At 46.8% G+C, this 19871-nt stretch overlaps 1 protein-coding gene across 2 annotated transcripts in view; it reads left to right on the plus strand.

The window, feature by feature from the left end:
• Positions 1-543: 543 nt before the first annotated feature.
• The window catches only part of SUOX (sulfite oxidase), a 302493-nt gene continuing 283165 nt past the window's right edge, over positions 544-19871 (plus strand). For both annotated transcript variants that reach the window (XM_085600279.1, XM_085600280.1), the window contains exon 1: positions 544-767. The gene's annotated coding sequence lies outside the window, so the exon portion shown is untranslated. The remainder of the gene's footprint in view (positions 768-19871) is intronic.

Genomic DNA, 19871 nt, shown 5'->3' on the forward strand with positions numbered 1-19871 from the left:
ATCGCGATCACTTACACTTTCGCGGCCGCACGGCCGCTTTGCATAGCCAATAGGTCTCGCTTTTGGGACCTTATAAGTATTTAGTTATGCAACTGTTGCATGGCTAAACACTTATAAGGTCCCAAAAGCGAGACCTATTGGCTATGCCAATGCTTGTTTTACTTGTGCCCTGGCTGGTATGGAAGTTCAGTGTGTGGGCCTGGGTTTGCCTGTTTGTGGTTCAGTTTCATGGTATTTTGCGTCGGTTTTATTGTTGGTTTCCCTACAGCGAGCGCAAATGCACTCAGTAAGCCATATCTTGGGAAGCACCTGTATAGCATGTCTTTACAGGTTCGAAATTGTACCAGTTTCCAAATGTGGGCCATATTTTTTAGCTATTTGATTTGCTACTGGAAGCCTCTTTTATGTTGGTGTCCGGGGCCATTTGTTACCAAAGTCCGACAATGGCCTTTTGTCCGTGTGGGGAGCTGCCGTCAATCAGAGTTTGGCGGAGCCTTGAGCTTGGGCGCAGTAGGGTGCTGGGGCCTGGAGCACTGCCTGTGACCGTCCCCTCTGCGTGCTCCTGCCTGGGTTTGCAGAGCCGGTTGTGGCTGGGAGTTCGGGGCCTCCCGAGCCCTGATTGGCTGTGCCGGGAGGCGGCGCCTGTCTGCATCCTGCTTGCTTCTGGACTCGAGCAGAAGCAAGCAGCCGATAAGCGGCAGACTAGCAAGGCGGCAAGCGGCGGGAGCGACAGCGGCGGCAGGACAGAAGAGATACGCCACTGGGAGGTATTTAATACTCCAAGCGCTAGTTTCTTGAGTTTGTTTGCGCAGCATGCCTAAAAGGAGCGGCTAAAAGGACGGATTTCCGGGAGTTGAAAGAGGCAAAGCTGATTTTACTTTCTGCTCGGTGGTTCGGGTTACTTACAGCGTGGCTGTAGTGACAAGACATTCCTAGAGAGTGAAGAGGGAAAACTAGAGGCGCCCACAGTCAAATGGCTATAGAAATGTGCACATCCTGTAAACCAGATATCCACGCAGTTTGCAAACGAGGTGTTCACTTGTTCTGCACACAATCACAGATAGAGGCACAGCATGCAGACAATTCTGTACCCAAACTGTATACACCCAAATATGCACTGCACGCAGCCGGCTGACAGGTTCTGCGCACCACTTTTATAACTGCGCACATCTTTCACTCGAGGTGGGCGAGCCAATACATTAGCAGGGGAAGCCGAGCCAGAAACGAGCAAAGGGTCTGGTGAGGCTCTAACTGCCCGTGCACGAACCGAGCCGTGGCAATAGTTGGAATCTAAATCGTGCAACAAACATCGTTTGAAAATATGATGGTCTCTTCAAAATTGAAAAAGATATTTAACATGCAGAAGGTTTGTCCTCAATGCACCAGATTATTTCTGTACATCGCACTCCCTGGCTTCAACTCATGTCTTGCAAGTTGCTTTCATACCTGACAACGAAGAACAAGCATTAAAAATGCAACAGGTCTCGTCTTTGTCCAAGTTTGAGCATTTTTTATAGCAAATGGTGTTTCTTTTTAGAAGTGTTTTTATTATTGTGTTAGCATTTTTCAATGTACATAATATGCATATTTATGCATGCATATATATATTGGCATATGTATACATATATATCTTTATATATATATATGCATATATATGTATGCATGTATATAGGAGACGGCCGGCAAGCCTTTCTTGGCGGCCCGCGGACCTTGCAGACATTGTACCCGTGTTTTAATTTTTTTTTTTTTGAAGAGTGACTGTCAGCAAACACCTCCGCAGCAGCTGGGACTCCCAGAGACTCTGCTCTATGGGGGCCGGCGGCGATTACAGTGATTGTCAGAGTGGAGATGCAGGGGCGCTAAGAGGTGAAATACAACAAAGCCTCATTAACAGGTAAATGGTCTTTTAAAGACCTGTGAAGTACTGGGGGCTGTGTGTGCCCAGGAAGTTCTCCGCCCAGGCTGCCACCAGGGAGGAGGGGGGGGGGAGGTGACAGAGGGAAAGAGACAGTGAAAGAGACAGAGGAAGGGAGACAGGGAGGGGGACCGAGGGAGACAGACCGAGGGAGACAGACACGGACAGAGGGAGAGATAGAGAGGGAAAGACAGAGGGAGGGGGACAGAGGGAGGGAGAGACAGAGGGAGGGCGACAGAGGGAGGAGGGCGACAGACAGATGGAGTGCGACAGAGGGAGGAGGGCGACAGACAGAGGGAGGGTGACAGACAGAGGGAGGGAGACAGAGGAAGGGAGACAGACAGAGGGAGAGAAACAAGGAGGGAGACAGACAGAGGGAGGGAGACCCAGAGGGAGGGAGACAGACAGAGGGAGTCAGAGACAGACAGGGAGACAGAGACAGACAGAGAGAGGGAGACAGAGGGAGACAGAGGGATCAAGTCAGTGTGCTGGGAAAGCTCAACGGGCGCAGATTATCAGATACCCCTGCATGCCCCGCCCACCTAATAGGCAGGATCTACTGTCTCCAATGTACGTCTATTAGACCGCAGCCGAAACATGCGTGCCAAACCAGCCCTTTCTCCCCTTTTCCCGTTTCGCAGGAGATTACAACAGTATTTCCACCCAATTTGTTTTTTTTTGTGTGTTTTTGTTTTTAAAAAGCTGAGGTGCGCGGCGCTCCTGTCAAGTTCTAATGGCGCAGTGGAGAATCTAATTACCTTTGTATTCTATTGTTTAACATTCCCGGACTCAGGCTATTGTCCGAATGGCGTCAAACCCTTCGTTACGGATGGCGCTCCCTGCAGTGCCTGGTAGCGCAGCCCCCACACAGCCCAGATTTGACAACCGCCCAATTGGTCATCTCCCGCCGGCCTTGCCACAAACAACCGAAGAAACGGGCCATACACCGATCCACAAATTGAAGCCTTTTGTATTATACCCGTCAATCCACAACCACCACGGTGTTCAATTAACAACAAACGAAGTAAGAATGTGCACCTTAGATGCAATGTCCAATCTTGGCTACTGTTCTGTAGCAAGTTTTACAATCGCGGCAAGATGACGTGCGCAGCCGGGACAATGGTGTCTTATTAAGCACAACGAGACCCTCCGTTTGGAGCCCCTCGGTGTCCGCAGTTGCTCTGTCCTCACTGAACAGCATAGCTCTGAGTCAGGCGGGATGAGCAGAAAGCGCTGTAATGCACCCAAGCCTTTTCTTATTAAGCGCAACCATACCCTCTGTTTTCCCTCCCCTCCCTCGTCCACCCCCACCATATCTCTAACACCATTGCGCCAGGCCCAGAACCAACACCTCAGAGCGTTATCCCACCCGATTGTGCCCACCCCGAGCGCCCGCAGGTACTGCGGCTGCCAATGAACTGCCGCTGATCCCCCTGGCCTCAGAAGGACGAAAGGCATAAAGACTGGACCTCGAAACGCTGTCAAAGCCACCAGCGGAAGCCCGAATCCTCCGAAACACCCACTCTGCTGTTGGTAGTCGGCTGCTAGTGCGAGGCGTGACCTTCCCCTCAGGCACTCCGAAGAGACCAATCATTCTGCCCATGCTCACAGGACTCCGAACCACGCCGAGACCCAAATTCATTCTCATCACCCCCAAGTCGTCAGCTCCGAGCGCAAGTCCCCTCCGCTGCACTCCATCCCCCACCCCTGCCAGCGGTCAGACGGCGCTCAACAACCTCACCATGCCATCCGCCAGCACCCAATGTGCACCACCGAACCGCCACCTCTGCTACCCGGCAGAGCGACCCGACAGAGCCAGCCCTCCCTAATCCACCCCACTGTGCACACTCCGATCCCCTTGACGCCCACCCAACACTAGGCCCATGGCAAGCACCACAACTCTCGCCCTCCACCACTCATGGCCGGGCTCACCCCCAATGCACCCCACGCCGGGGACAGTGTCACTCCCAGCGCGTACCGCCGCAAGGGTCACCAGGTGGCATCCGTGCCAAGCCGCGGGTGGAGCAGCACCCCCATCCTAGGTCCTCTCAGCGCCACTGTCTGCACCGCAGCCAACCACCCCCCCCCCACTACAAAAATTACAGAACAATTCAAATGTGAAATACTGCCCAGCAACGACCTCTCATGGAGCGCGGTCCCGGAAGCGAAAGAGGACCGCGCTGCAGACGATTTCTTGTCTTTATGGGGCCATGTGTTTGAAACACATGGCCCCATAAAGATAAGAAACCTTTTACTGCAGCCGGAAAGCGGACGAGCCCATCCAAGTGGGCTGTCCGAAAAATGGAAAAGTCTACGTCACAAAGTGCTCTTTCCCAATGGCTTGCCACCGTTTAGCATAAACGGTGACGCCGTCCAATGGAAAAGAGGGGCGGGGCTTGAAGCCCTTTACAGAATTCCCTCTAAATCATTAAATCTCACCAGCGAGACTGAGCATGTGCGCAGCCCACGCCAGCCGAGACCTAAAAAGGAGGGGCTCTGTAAACTAAAATATTTTCCTAGGATCACACAATTTGGCAAGCGTGTAGCCAGATTGGCCCATGGTTTTCTTGTTTCACATTATGCAATTCTCCACTAGATGGCTAGCTCTTTCACTTCTTTTTTAATAGCAATGGTTTAAACTTTGTTTTTAATTCTTGGGGTGTAATGGTAGAGTGTAGGTGGCAGGCAGAAGCCACATTGAAGCTTGACAAGTTTTGGGCTCGGGGATCCGAGAGGACCTCGAGCTTGGCCAGAGCCAGACCCCTGGATCGAGCCGTCAGTGTCTCGCCCACCTCTACTTTTCACACAACTCGCTACAGCCTAAACACAAGCTGCTTGCTTGGACACAATTGGCGCAGCAGCTCCGCTCACAACCAGTGCACAAGCACTACACACACCTGCCATGAAGACAGTCTGCACATGTTTTTCACTCAGACCTCACAACCTCAACACAAGCTCCGTATACATTTACACAACCAGTCTACAACCTACACCCAAGTAATGCCCTCTACATAATCTCCGCACCCAACATGATCTCTGCACATAACTTCTTCTTAGTTTCTCCGCACCACTTGCCGCTAACGGCAAACAACCTATACTCAGCTTGCACATAGAGAATGCCACCTACCTCTTCAAAACGCCTAACATAACTGGCAAATAAACTATCCAACATGCATACACTTCTCTGTCACTAAGAGTTGTATGCACCCCGCTTACCAAGCTGTACTACACACGAAAAATCTTCTAAACACACCTATACCTGAACTGCCAAGGCGTAACCTGTTAACAACATATGCGCATAACCTGCACACACAATCTCTTATATAAATTCTGCGCACGCCCTTCTCATGTGTTGCATACAGCCTGCACACAAGACTGCTTGTGTTCTGCAGACAATCTTTGCACGCCTGCACACTAGTACACCTCTGCACACAATGTACAACCTGTGTACAAGGTATAACAATAAAACACCCTCCACGATGAACCATATACCAATTGACAGTAAGTGAGGTGAGCAAGCCTGCCAGCTCTCATGGAAGAGCTCTCCCAGAAAGTATACTGAAATGCCCTTCCTGTCATCTATCCTTCATTCAGTCTGTTTTCCTCCTCTACATCACCCGATCCATATTTCTGGTTCCTGTCCACCTTTATTTCCTTCTTTTTCTCTTCCGTTCTTTCTGTCCTTTTTTATCCAACCATTCATCCTTCCTTTACACCGTCCTTTTGTCCATCCATTCTTCCTTCTTAGCATCCATCTTTCTGTCTTTTTTCTTCCTTTCTGATCTATTTACGTTTCTTCTCTTCCTTCTCGCCTCCCATCTTTTCTTCCTTCTTTCTTTAAACCATCCACCTATTAGTCTCTTCACCTATTCATCCTTCTCTCATCCTTCCATTCTGCTCTACATCTTTTCATTCATGCTCGCCAGCCATCACCCAGCTGTCCTTCTCTCCATCCTTCGTTCAGTTGCTCTTTTTCATTGGTTGCTCCACGCCACAGCTCCATTATACTGTCCTCTTGCAGTGTTATTTAAGAGCTGCTCGGAGATAGCAGTCTCCGATGAAAGAGAAAAAGAGCTTTGAACAAAATGTTAACGGTTTCATATTAAACTGAACTTCCCAGTGGTACCCACCCCACTGCTCAATCAGCTAAAGTGAGGGGTTGATGACGCCCCTGCCTCTACATGAACTGTGTACACAACTTGCAAGCCATGTCTCAAACCTTTGCACATAAATTCCAAGCACACCCTGGACCCGTTTGTAGACAAGTTCTTGACACAACCTTCACATACATTGAACGCATTATGCACCCAAGCTTTGCATGCAACGTGTTAGCCACTTGCACACAACCTACACATAACTTCTACATAAACTGTGTACCTGTGGTGCACACCCCTCCACAAGCTCGGCACGTTAAGCCTGTGTGAATTCAGTATGTGGGCAACAGGTACAGGTTCACTTTACAGAATCTGTGCACAGCCTGTACACACCAGCACACGACTTACACAAAATAATTTTTCCAGGTCTCCTTTTCAAACTATGGGGCACAGAATGACTACATTTCCAGCACTCTCCAACATAGGAAACAGACAACGAGGCACCGAGGGGTAATTAAACTCAACACTTACGCGCAGTATCCTATGAGTTAATTAAGTTGCTTTCTGATATGTGCTGTCAACTATTCATGCATGTGAAAACTTGCCTCCCCTCTGTGTTAAGTCGACTCTCTCTGATAACCAGGCCGTGCCAAATTTCCTGAACGCTGTTGGGACTGGTGGCTAAAATACAGGAATGTCCCAGCAAACCTGGCCATCTGGTCACCTTAGTGATAAGTTAAATACATAATGAAGAGAGGTGGGTGAAAGGCAAAATAAGCATAGCTCGGGACATCCATTAGTCGGCAATAAAACCTCTCTAATCTCATAAGAGATAAGGGCATAAGGGATTTAACCAAATTCAGTGAGTGCCAAGAAAAAAGATCTTGCAAGGTAAAAGATAACACACAGCAGTGGTCCGACAGATGGGTAAGGTGGAGTGGTATGTCACAAAGCAGAGAACAGGTGGCAGACTAGTGAAAGAGGAGGTGATCAGCGCCAGGAACAAGCTCTTTCACGATGTTCAAAGTGCCTGATAGGAGCAGGATAGGAAGAGACTAACTCAGGCAGAATCAAGGTAGGATTAGCTAATTAGAACTAGCTTTTAAGAGAAGAGCTTTTATTTCGGCCTTGAAAACAGTCAATGAAGTAGAGGTTCGAAATCCAGGAGACAGAGTTCCAGACTCTGGTGGCACACCGCGCTGCTCTACAACTTGGCTAAAAAAGTTGGCATAGCCACTAACTAGATCTTGCATAGGCGAGACCTACTGGCTTTGACAATGCTTGTTTTTAACTCCTGGCTTCTTTCTTACCGCCTCGTCTCTGAGGGTTTGCAATTGAGAGGCTGTAGGATTGCCCAATTTTTCCTCCCTCTCAAAAATATATTAAGTACTTACAAGGTCTGGGTTTCGTTTTTATTGGTTTAAAAGTACCATGTCTCTGTATCCCATTCTTTTTCCTGTGTTAGCATTTGAAGCCTGTGAGGAATTCGAACACTCCCCTGAGTCATGTTCCAAAGTAGGATGTAAATCATGTCAGCTTGGTAAACAGCAACTGCATAAAGCTGCCAAGTTGCAGTCTACTCCTGTAGTCAGGCCAGGTTTACTCTTTTTTTCAAAACGTATCCATTTCAAAGCTCTCTGTATCTCTCATTGAATCATGACTCTCCAATTGCCTGATATTTTAGCTAATTTTCTTACACTCTATATACCTACCCGCCAGCTGTGTTCAATTAGCCAGCACCTGGCAGTTGTTCCTCGGGTCAAGAGAGCTCGGACAGGAGGGCGCTCCTTTCGTGCTCTCGCCCCTAAACTTTGGAATTTCCTCCCTGAGGGTATCAGAAGCATCCAAAATCGTGCCCTATTCCGTAAAGCCATAAAAACCCATCTTTTTCCTACATAATCTGTTCTTCTGTGAGTCTCTCTGTCTGCCCTATGTCAGTTGGTGATTAGTGATGAGACGCCCCTTTGCTGGGGCATCTATGCGCTCTATAAAACATATAACATAACATAACAAGAGTAACAGGGGGACATATAAAATGTAATATAGTGAAAAATAAAATGATGGCTGGCCAGACTGGTTTATATTACCTAAGAATACATTAATCTGCAGCAAACCTTTGAGAAGGTTAAAAAAATAACGTATTTAATGTGACCAGGCACAGTGGATGAAATGAAGAATAATGCAGATAAAGCTGCGAGATGGCTGTCTCTTCAATTATGCTTAAAATAGAACAAGCATTAGCAAAGCCAATAGGTCTCGCCTATGTGAGAGCTATTGACTTTGCCAATAGTCTTTTTGCCATATTGTACAGCAGCATGGCTACTGTTTAGCATGGCTAGAAGTTATTGGTTGCGTAGAGTGGAATTGCGTAGATTGAAATTGCATAGAGTGGGGTGGATTGGAGTGAAGTGGCATAGAATCAAGGCGTGCATAGGGTGGTGTAGAGCAGAGTGGCATAGACTAGTAGCGTAGTGGCATTCCGTGGAGTGAAGTACAGTAGAGTGGCGTTGAATAGAGTGGTGTGGTGTAGAGCCGAGTGGCGTAGAATAGAGGTGCATTGTTGCGTAGGCTGGAATAGCGTGGAGTGGGGTGGAGTAGAGTGGTGTAGATTGGAGTGGCAAAGAGTAGCACAATTTTGGGTATAGGTAACTAAAGCGTCTCTAGGGGCTGCAGATATGATGAAAGCAACATAAAAAATAAGCTGTATGCCTGTGTTAAAAGTAGGAAAGCACATTGCACGTCCAGGAATAATACTGATACGCTCATTAAAAAAAGTGTGTATACAAAAAGAAAGCGAAGAAAAAAGATGGGGAAGAACACATGTAACTTGTCCATGCTCCTGGGAGGAGCTCAAACAATAAAGGAAGAGAAGCCTCCGGGAGCTAAACAATCGAAAGACTGCAAATGAGAGTGACGACAAAAACAACTTATGGTATGCTGTGGATGGGTTGTGAGCCCACTGAATTGTAAGCAATACGTCTTGCAACACATCGCATGCGCTGTGTAGGTGAGACCCAAAAACATGCAAAATTTACATTGCCATGTTTTTGTGATAGTGCCCTTTTTGAGCATTTTGGTGACAACACCAGTACCCTTAAGAGCTGAGGCCTTTCTGGCTTAGTAGTCATCACCTCATCTGATTGCTTTGCAGAAAGGGAGGGACAGACTTGGTTGCGGCAAGAACGTTGCATGGAATGTCTACAAGTTTAGTGCTTCTGTGGTCAAGTAGTTATTTATTTTGATGTTAGGTGAAAAATTCAAAACGTATTGAGAAAAGAAATTAGTACCGGCCCAGTCCTTTTTATATCTTACCTGAACCAACACTAGATGCAGGTGTTAGCAGTTTCCTTTGTAAAGCTATTAATATTACACCATGCCAAACAGATGAGTTTCAATCTTTTATTTTAATGGCCTAAACACTGAGATTAATTTCTGATGGAAGATTATTCTCAAGTGGTGTCCCTGTCACCTGTGACTATCTGACTTGCTCTCTGCGAAATACTTCAGTTCAAAGAGCTTTGTTTGGCCTTAAAACCTGATTCAGTTGCAAAGCGCACTTTGCAGCCAATCACAGTGGAAGGTTAATCCTAGCACTCCACTGCCAACCTCCCAACTTAAGCTGCATTAACCCGGTCTAAACTACGTATCCAGTACCAACTGGATGGCTCAAGGTCAACAAGGTGCTCTCTACCTACGGGATTAGCTTTCTGACTGAAATCAAATGATGCTGAATAAAGCTACGTTGGTTCTGACTACCACATTAACTTCGCATAGGCTGCAAGGTGGCGGCCGAAGAATGCCATGTCACCAGGGACTGCAGTTCAATCAATCAATCAAAGAATTTGTAAAGCGAGCTACTTACCCGTGAGGGTCTCAAGGCACTGAGGGGGGGGGGGGGTGGGGGGGTGCCGCTACTGCTCGAAGAGCCAGGTCTTGAGGAGTCTTCTGAAGGTGAGTAGGTCTTGGGTCTGCTGTAGGTGAGTCGGGAGGGTGTTTCAGGTCTTGGCGGCGAGGTAGGAGAAAGATCTGCCACCGGAGGTCTTTCGTTGGATGCGGGGGACAGCGGTGAGGACGAGGCTGGCGGAACGGAGCTGGCGGGTGGGGGTGTAGAAGCTGAGTCTGCTGTTCAGGTGGGCCGGTCCGGCGTTGTGGAGTGCTTTGTGTGTGTGGGTGAGGAGCTTGAAGGTGATCCTCTTGTTGACGGGGAGCCGGTGTAGGTCTCTCAAGTGCGGCGGGGTGATGTGGCTGTGGCGGGGGACGTTGAGGATCAATCGGGCGGAGGCGTTTTGGATGCGTTGTAGTCGACGCAGGTGTTTGGCTGGGATGCCTGAGTAGAGTGCGTTGCCGTAGTCCAGTCTGCTACTGACGAGGGCCTGTGTCACTGTTCTTCTGGTTTCGGTCGGGATCCACTTGTAGATTCTGCGGAGCCTGTGGAGGGTGTTATAGCAGGAGGAGTAGACGGCGCTTACCTGCTTCGACATGGAGAGGGAGGAGTCGAGGATGAATCCTAGGTTCCGTGCGTGATCGGTGGGTGTCGGTGCTGTTCCCAGTGTGGTCGGCCACCAGGAGTCGTCCTAGGCTGAGGGGGTGGGTCCGAGGATGAGGACCTCTGTCTTGTCCGAGTTCAGCTTCAGACGGCTGCTCCTCATCCAGTCGGCGACAGCTTCATTCCCTCGTGGAGGTTGGTTTTGGCGGTGTGCGGGTCCTTGGTGAGGGAGAGGATAAGCTGGGTGTCGTCGGCGTAGGAGATGATGTTGAGGTCGTGCTGTCGGGCCATTTGTGCGAGGGGGGCCATGTAAACGTTGAACAGCGTCGGGCTGAGGGATGAGCTCTGGGGGACGCCGCAGATGATGTTGGTGGCTTCGGATCGGAAGGGTGGGAGGCGGACGCTCTGGGTTCTGCCGGAGAGGAAGGACGTGGTCCAGTCGAGTGCCTTCTCTTGGATTCCGGCTTCTTGGAGACATGTCTTTAGAGTGCGGTGGCAGACCGTGTCGAAGGCGGCTGACAGGTCTAGGAGGATGAGGGCTGATGTTTCGCCGTTGTCTAGTTGGCGCCTGATGTCGTCTGTGGCGGCGATGAGGGCTGTCTCGGTGCTGTGGTTTCGTCTGAATCCGGACTGGGACGGGTCTAAGATGTTGTTGTCTTTGAGGTGGCGGGTCAGTTGCATGTTGACCATTTTCTTGAAGACCTTCGCGGGAACGGGAGTAGGGAGATGGGCCGGAAGTTCTTGAGGTCCTTGGGGTCCGCCTTGGGCTTCTTGATGAGGGCGTTGATTTCGGCGTGATTCTAGCTGTCCGGGAATGTCGCTGTTTCGAAGGAGATGTTGATGACCTTTCGTAGTTGGGGTGCAATGGCTGCGTTTGCTTTGTTGAATACGTGGTGTGGGCACGGGTCTGACGGAGATCCTGAGTGGATGGAGTTCATGACCTTGCGTGTCTCGTCGTCATTGGCGCTGGCCCAGGAGGTCAGGCGGATGGTGTGGGTGGTGTTTGCAGGGTAGGTGGAGTCCGGCGTGGTTGTGGCGGTCGTGGTGTAGAAGCTGTCGTGGATGTCAGCGATCTTGCGGTGGAAGAAGGTGGCCAGGGAGTCGCACAGTTCTTGTGAGGGCGGGACGTCATTGGTGTTGGCGCTGGGGTTGGATAGTTCCTTCACAATGCTGAAGAGCTCTTTGCTGTCGTGTGCGTTGTTATCCAGGCGGTCTTTGAAGGAGAAGTTGAATGTCTTTGGGCACGTAAACTGCAGCCCAACATCAACTGCAGCTGAACTTTGACTGGAATACTGCCATATAGCAGGATATAGGAAAAGACCCACAATTGATGGACGGAATGCAGAACAAACAAAACATTCACCCCCAGCAAGAGATCTGGGTTAAATCCATCATTCTTTTGCTCACCATGCCACCCCAGTTTAGACCTGGCCATATGCAAATCAGTCTTGACCCTGTGCCTCATGGGAACAGTCCAGCCCGAACTGCCAAGCCAGGTCCTCCCTGGACCGGAAACAAGCGTCCTAGGACTGGTTTCAGGTTTCACCCTCATCAGCCAGGATAAATCCAGTAGCACAGTGAGCCCGGGACCAATGTCTGGGCATACCCGCCTCACTTAGGGCGAGAAAGTAAAAGACACACAATCAATGGACGGAATGCAGAACAAATCAAAACATTCACCCCCAGTCAAGAGATCTGGGTTAAATCCATCATTCTTTTGCTCACCATGCAACCCCAGTTTAGACCTGGCTATATGCAAATCATTCATAATAACCCTGTGCCTCATGGGAACAGTCCAGCCCGAACTTCTAACCCAGGTCCTCCCTGGACCGGAAACAATCATCCTAGGGCTGGTTTCACCCCTCATCGGCCAGGATAGCTTGAATCCAGTGGCACAGTGAGCCCGGGACCCACATTTAGGCATACCCGGCGCACTTAGGGTGAGAAAGCAAACGACACACAATTAACGGACGGAATGCAGAACAAATCAAAACATTCATCCCCAGTTAAGAGATATGGGTTAAATCCATCATTTTTTGCTCACAATGCCACCCCAGTTTAGACTTAGCCATATGGCTGGATCCAAACTGGGGTGGCGTAGTGGGCAAAATAACGATGGATTTAACCCAGATCTCTTTACTGGGGAAGAATGTTTGAATCATTCAGCATTCCTTCCATCATTTGTTGCAGTTACACTTTTCGCCCTAAGTGGGACGGGTATGCCCAGACGTGGGTCCCTTGCTCACTGTGCCACTGGATTCAATCTAGCATGGCTGATGAAGTGTGACATACTCCGAAACCAGCTGCATTCGATAATCATGATCCGCAATAGTGTGTTTGCAAAATCCATTTTTGTCAGATCTAACACTATAAAATAGATGTGTTATGAGAAACGACTCTGTACTATTTTTGTACAATGTGACGTGTGAATAAAAGACCCTCACATAGGTCTAGTAAATCCTATGTCCCCAAGGAGAGGAAATATGTTAGGAAAGTTGTATGTATAAGCTTGAAAACAGAAGCTCATTCTATACGTATCATTACGATGTAAAGCAACCTGTAGAGGTGCTAATTGGATGGAATAGAAGCATTAATGATGAGGTGTATGCATACGTTTCATATTTCTATATTGAATGCAAGCAAGCCACAGTCCATCAATTGTAACCTTTACAACTGGCACTTATGTGTTAGGTCATGGTAATTAAGGGAACATCATGAGATACAACGGTGGAGGGTTTCGTTAGGTTCGAGGAAGAATGGCGCTCAAGCAGGTGCGACGTGGGTCTCACTAAAATTGAATAAGTACGGTGCTGACAGGTCAGGGGAAACAAACCCAAAGAAATAACCCCTGCAACTGAATGGGTCAAGACCCACGCAAAATGACAAGAAATGAAGTCCTGTGCACACGTGTAGGATAATGCTCTGGGTGTACCCGGTAAAGATTAAACAGAAGTCAAATATTACATGTCTTCGAAATCATGAGGGTCGACATCAGGTGTATCATAAGCAAAATTTCTTTATATATATACATTCAGACCAATACTCTTCAGGGCTGGGAAGGACACAAAAAACAAAAGAAATAAGTAAACTAAAAGGTCCGAAAGTCACAATAACGGGCTGAAATGGGCCACTGTAAAACAGTAATATTAATAAATAAGGAAAACAGAAGAAACCTTTTGGAAACCACTATGATGCGAACAGTACATGTGATTAGTGATTTGAAAAAGCGACCCAAAGGAGTGTTGAAGTCACTGTGAGGGAAGAGAGAATGCGAACAAACAAGCGAGCGTAGAGAAAGTAAATGGAACAAATATATGTATAAGATGAAGGAAGAGAAAACTTAATTTAGGGGTCATCACAAGCATTTCAAAACGATTACAGAAGGTATACACAGAAAGAGAATCGTTGCAAGATAATTAACGGTAAGGTCGGTATATTACATGAGAACAGTCAAGAATAAAGTGGTAAACTAAGGTGCTAGTAATAACCGACCGAGTGAATAGGTCATGCACTGGTGTAAAATTGAAGGAAAGAAAAACATGGCGTAACAATCACAATTCGCGGTAAGGTAGGAATAGTACAGGGGAACAATCGAAAATACAGTGATTGGCTGTAGTACACATCCGATTGATTAAGTCATGAAATAATTAAAATTGAGGAAACATTATAAATATGGCGTAATCGTTGCAAAAAGTAATGATGAGGAAAATGTGCAATGAAAAGAAGAATCAGGCATATTAAAAAAAGCATTACATGATCTCAAAAGCACTCTAGTGTACAAATGTTTGTTCGCATTCTCTCTTCCCTCACAGTGACTTCAACACTCCTTTGGGTCGCTTTTTCAAATCACTAATCACATGTACTGTTCGCATCATAGTGGTTTCCAAAAGGTTTCTTCTGTTTTCCTTATTTATTAATATTACTGTTTTACAGTGGCACATTTCAGCCCGTTATTGTGACTTTCGGACCTTTTAGTTTACTTATTTCTTTTGTTTTTTGTGTCCTTCCCAGCCCTGAAGAGTATTCATCTGAATTTATATATATAAAGAAATTTTGCTTATGATACACCTGATGTCGACCCTCATGATTTCGAAGACATGTAATATTTGACTTCTGTTTAATCTTTACCGGGTACACCCAGAGCATTATCCTACACGTGTGCACAGGACTTAATTTCTTGTCATTTTGCTTGGGTCTAGACCCATTCAGTTGCAGGGGTTATTTCTTTGGGTTTGTTTCCCCTGACCTGTCAGCACTGTACTTATTCAATTTTAGTGAGACTTCATTTCTTGTCATTTTGGAAGGGAACATCATATTGTAGCTATTCACAATCGGAGGCACACCTGATAATTTTGTTGTCGGAATAATCGATGGGCTCAGAAAATAGTCAAAGCTAGCTTAGATGACCAAATTCATTGCTAATAAAAAGTTGGGCTTGGTCAACATAAGACAGGTTGTCATTGGTTAAAGGCCCCATCATAGATGTCATATTTCTATGCGTTATTCAGAGGAATGTTAAGCATCTTAGCCCAAATAAATTAAAGCACAAAAGAAGGAGAATAAACCTGGCCCATATTAAACTCGGATATAAGAAAAACGCCAATAATCAGTCAGACTTAAATGATGCAATGAATAATTATTTTTTACTCTTTTTATTCTTCAATCACATGCTGCCCTGGCTGCAGTTGTGTCGAGATCGCTAGAAATGGTAAGCTTGTCTGCAGGATAAGCAGGGGTGCTGGTCATGATACCTTTGTAAATAATGCAGCTGGTTTTGAAGATGGTGGGGCCTGGCAAGGGTAGCCAATGGAGTTCCATCAGGGTGGAGTGATGTGATGATATTTAACTGGCCCTGGATGAGAAATGTTATGGCATGTAGGAGTGCCCCATGGGAGGTCAGTTTGTGGGGAAGGCAAAAAGAACAATTGATGGACAGAATGCTTAACAATGTCATACATTCACCCCAGTACGGAGATCTGGGACTAAATCCATTGTCTTTTTGCTCCCCATGCCTTTCCAGTTTAGACCCAGCCTGGCTGATGAGGGGTGATGCTACGAAACTGGTCCCAGGATGCTTGTTTCCAGTCCAGGGATGATATTGTATTGTAATTGCATTTATATAGCGCTTACTACCCCGGACGAGGCGTCAAAGCGTTTTTTCAGCGATTAGCATGCTACTCCGGAACCCATAAAAGATTAGTGTTGAATTAGTATAGTGAAATATGAAAGTAATTTTGAGTGGTGGATAGGTTAGTCAGTTATTTAGATTCAGAAGGATAGTGGAGGGATAGAAATGGGAAAAAGGTTTCCATTTATATAGTGCTTGTTACCACTGATGGAGTGTTGAAGCACTTTTTTGTCGAGTAGCACGCTACGTCAGAGCCCATGAAGGATTAGTGGTGAATTTGTATAGTGAAATATGAAAGCAATTTGAGTAGTGGATATAAGTCAGTTATTTGGATTGAGAAGGATAGCGGAGGGATAGAAGAGGGAAAATGGTTTGCATTTATATAGCACTTGTTACCCCATATGAGGTGTTGAAGCACACGGCTTTGAAGTTCGGGCTGAACTGTTCCCATGAGGCACAGGGTCAAGACTGATTTGCATGTGGCTGGGTCTAAACTGGGGTGGAATGGTGAGCAAAAGAACAATGGATGTAACCCAGATCTCTTGACTAGTGGTGAATGTTTGACTTGCTCTGCATTCTGTCCGTCATCTGTGTGTTGTTTGCTTTCTTGCCCCAAGTGCACCGGGTATGCCTAGACGTGGGTCCAGGGCTCACTGTGCCACTCGATTCAAGCTAGCCTGGCTGATGATCCTCCTAAACCATTCCCAGGAATGCTTGTTTCCGGTCTAGGGAGGACGTGACTTGGCAGTTCGGACTGCACTGTTCCCATGAGGCATAGGGTCAAGACTTATTTGCATATGGCTGGGTCTAAACTGAGGTGGCATAGTGAGCAAAAGAACAATGGATTTAACCCAGATCTCTTGACTTGGGGTGAATGTTTGATTTGCTCTGCATTCCGTCCATCATCTGTGTGTCCTTAGTTTGTGGGGAAGGGCATTAGCACTATCCAGATGTGAGAGTACAATGGTTTGAAGTTCTGAAGTCACTTTCTGGAAGAAATAGTTTGACGTTCTTTAGAAGAGAGAGCTGGTACCCGTTAGTCTTTGTTTTTTTTGGCAATGTTTTCCTTGAGGGTGAGGTTGGTGTCCAAGTTGAATCCAAGTGCCTTGGAGTACGGTGAAAGTTGAGGTTTTAAGCTGTCAAGGTTCATGTCACTCAGCCAAGTTTGTACTGTGATACAATATGTAGTATGGTCACAACCTATACATTTGAGTGTGAACCTTACCCAAAGTTTGACATTGTCACTAGGACGGTGAATTGGTATTGTAAACAAGCGCCATCTTGGTTACATGCAGACTGGAAATACCTGGCACATACTCAAGATGTATAAGTGCCAAAGTGCAAACCATAAGTAACATGAGTGTAAAAATAATTGAATAGAAATTTGCCCAAAGAGCACAAGTCATCATGTTACAAGAGAAAAAGAGGTGCATTGTAATGGCCGCAATGTTGGAAAAAGTGTTTTGAAAAATTGAATCAGCAAGAATAAGGTGCATCAAGAAAGAGATGTGTACCCAGCATTGTTAGTTGTAAAACGGCTGACTAAGTCAATCCAAGCGTACGATTATAAAGTGAATGTTAAACACTTGTACAGGTGCCATGGTGGAATGTGTCTAAAATAGGAAACAACCACAATGTTATATACAATCAAAATCCAATGAAATCTTACATTAGTCAGAAATATTATATGTAGAAATGAATCAATTATTTCATGCTGTTGATACAAAGTACCAAAAGTGGGACGGCATTATACAGGAGCGTGAACCGGTTGAGATCATCTTTATCAGGTTCAATTTACAATAGTAGATTGTTCCAATGAAATATCATCTTAAGAAAACTAAAAGATGGGAGTAGTAAGCCAACTAATTTGCACACTATTAAAATCAACCTTAGCATGCTAATCAATTTAAAAAAAAAATTATATGTGCAGTTTGTTACAAGAAATTATAACAGCACCTCTCGAATGGAAATTTTCCATAGACAGTAATGGTAGACCACGTGAACATGCAGTAATGTCAATTTGTATACAACTTGGTGATCACAAGATTGATATTCAGAAGACAAAATATCACAATTCATGTCCCTTTAAGTCATTCTCTCCCAAGCATCATGTTTTATTGAATTTTTCCTGAAAGTTTTCAGTTGCATGAGCTTTTTTGTCTTTCACATTTTATTATACCTTTATTTATATCATTTTTTGAATTACCTAATAGAAAAAGGTTGAATTTAAAAAGCCAGATCTAGACACAGCAGGTCAGAAGTTCCCAGTGTTTTTTTTCTTCGTCATTGTAAAGGTAGGAGAGATGGGTCATCTTTTTTGTGACGGTACTTTAAATTTGGAATTGTCTACCATTTGCTAGTTAGTGAGATTCACCAAGCTTTTTAGAAAATAATTAAACTTTGCATTTTGACTTGCTGTAATTCTGCAGAGCTCATTTCTGAATGTATCTGCTAATGCCATTAGGGAATTGTTGGAACTGGCACATTCTGGTTGTCTGAGGCGATGCCATAGCCAGGCAGAACCCTCCACTCCTGCAGGGGCGGGTGATTACACTCACTGTATCACCTTCGCTCACCCTTGGGTACCTTGGCACTGAGCAGTTAGGCTTATCACAGAGGCAATATGTAAAGCATTGGCACAGCACTCCCGATAAATACCTTGAGCGTCACAAAAGAGACTTCACACTTGATGTATGTAAATAATGTTTCTATTGATCTCACATAATAATCAACATAAGATGAACATCATGTATTTTTAGGCATAAATCACTCTCAGAATTATTACTAGCAGTACTAGGCGCAACCGTGCTCGATTGACATCAGCAATATGCACACTTTAGAAGGAGCCTAATCTACACCCCCCTCCCCCAAGCACCCTTATGCGGTGCAACACGTTGTCCACTTCGGGCCCACCGGAGCAGTTTTTCAAATTCCATCCCACAAAGTTCTACGGTGCACCCCAGGTCACAACAATATCAGAAATATGTACATACACAGAATTATACCACTTTTTAGCAGCACTGCGGGCCAAGTCCGTGTGGGGAAAAAACAATGTCAAACGTAATGCTTTGTTGGCTAGAAATAAACATATCAGGTGAACTGCCATCCAGTGTCGTGAATCACAGGCGGTTCCCCACTGTCACTCCCACACACACACATTCCGCACTGATACAAGGTGCAACAGATATCAGGCAAGTCCTACTGTACATGCTCGCACACATACGCACTCAACACTGTAATGTCGTGCACCTGATACCCAGCAGGTCAAATGATTACACACTGCAGACCCAGTGGCTCCATGCCTCCCTCTGCCCTCCAACTCACCCCGGCTATCCTACATTCACGGATTGGAGACACCTGGTCCTCCTCTGGGCACTAGGCCGCACTCAGCCAAAGTCACACTTATCAGGATCCCAGGGAAGCGGGTGGGAGTAGGCAGCATGGTCAATTAGGAGGCAGGGATTTGGCAGCCAATAGAAGATCACCCACAGGATGTGGAGCAGGAACGGGCTGAAGGCAATAGTTGGTCACACCAAAGGGGTCCACAAAGTCACAAGGGGTCACGCAGTCTCTTGACCCTCTTCCGATCATTCTCAGAAGCATTCCTCCAGCCCAGTCAGTCACTTCTACCTACCAGCCCTGAGCCGGGCAATACTGTTGGGCGACGCAGTGTTGTCGGGGAAGGTTGGGTGAGGAGAGGGCAGTTGGTCCACTGTGCTGAGGGCCAAGTAAGGGAACAGTCAACGAATGGAGAATAAGGCGGGGGGCTTCTTGGAAGGAGGAGGCACCCCGTCGGGTACACATCGAGCAGCGCCGCACCCAGGCAATCTGGGCACAATGTCGGGTGTGCAATGATATGGGCTGCACCAGACCGTTCCGGTCACAAACATCGAAGAGTTGCAATTCTGTACCTCCCTGGAAATGAGGCACAACGTCCATGCTCATTGATATTGGTCGCACCAGACAGTTCCGGCCACACACACAGGCACAAGTTCAACAGTGCCTCACGAGGTAGAACGAGGTACAACTACTGTTACGCCCCCACCTCCCAGGGTGGCAACCTGTGAATTGGACACCGCATGCAATGAGCATGCTGTCGGCATGTCGCACAAGAGCGAGGCAGCACGATCGACGAGTGGGCCACGCTGGGTCCCAAGACTGGTGAATCCGCTCACCACCAATGAGACGCTTTATGTGTGCCATGGTCCCCACAATGCGGGGGCCACACGCCTTATATGCGGGCAAAAC

Source organism: Triturus cristatus, chromosome 4_2 (genome assembly GCF_964204655.1).
Source record: "Triturus cristatus chromosome 4_2, aTriCri1.1, whole genome shotgun sequence".
NCBI lineage: Eukaryota > Metazoa > Chordata > Amphibia > Caudata > Salamandridae > Triturus > Triturus cristatus.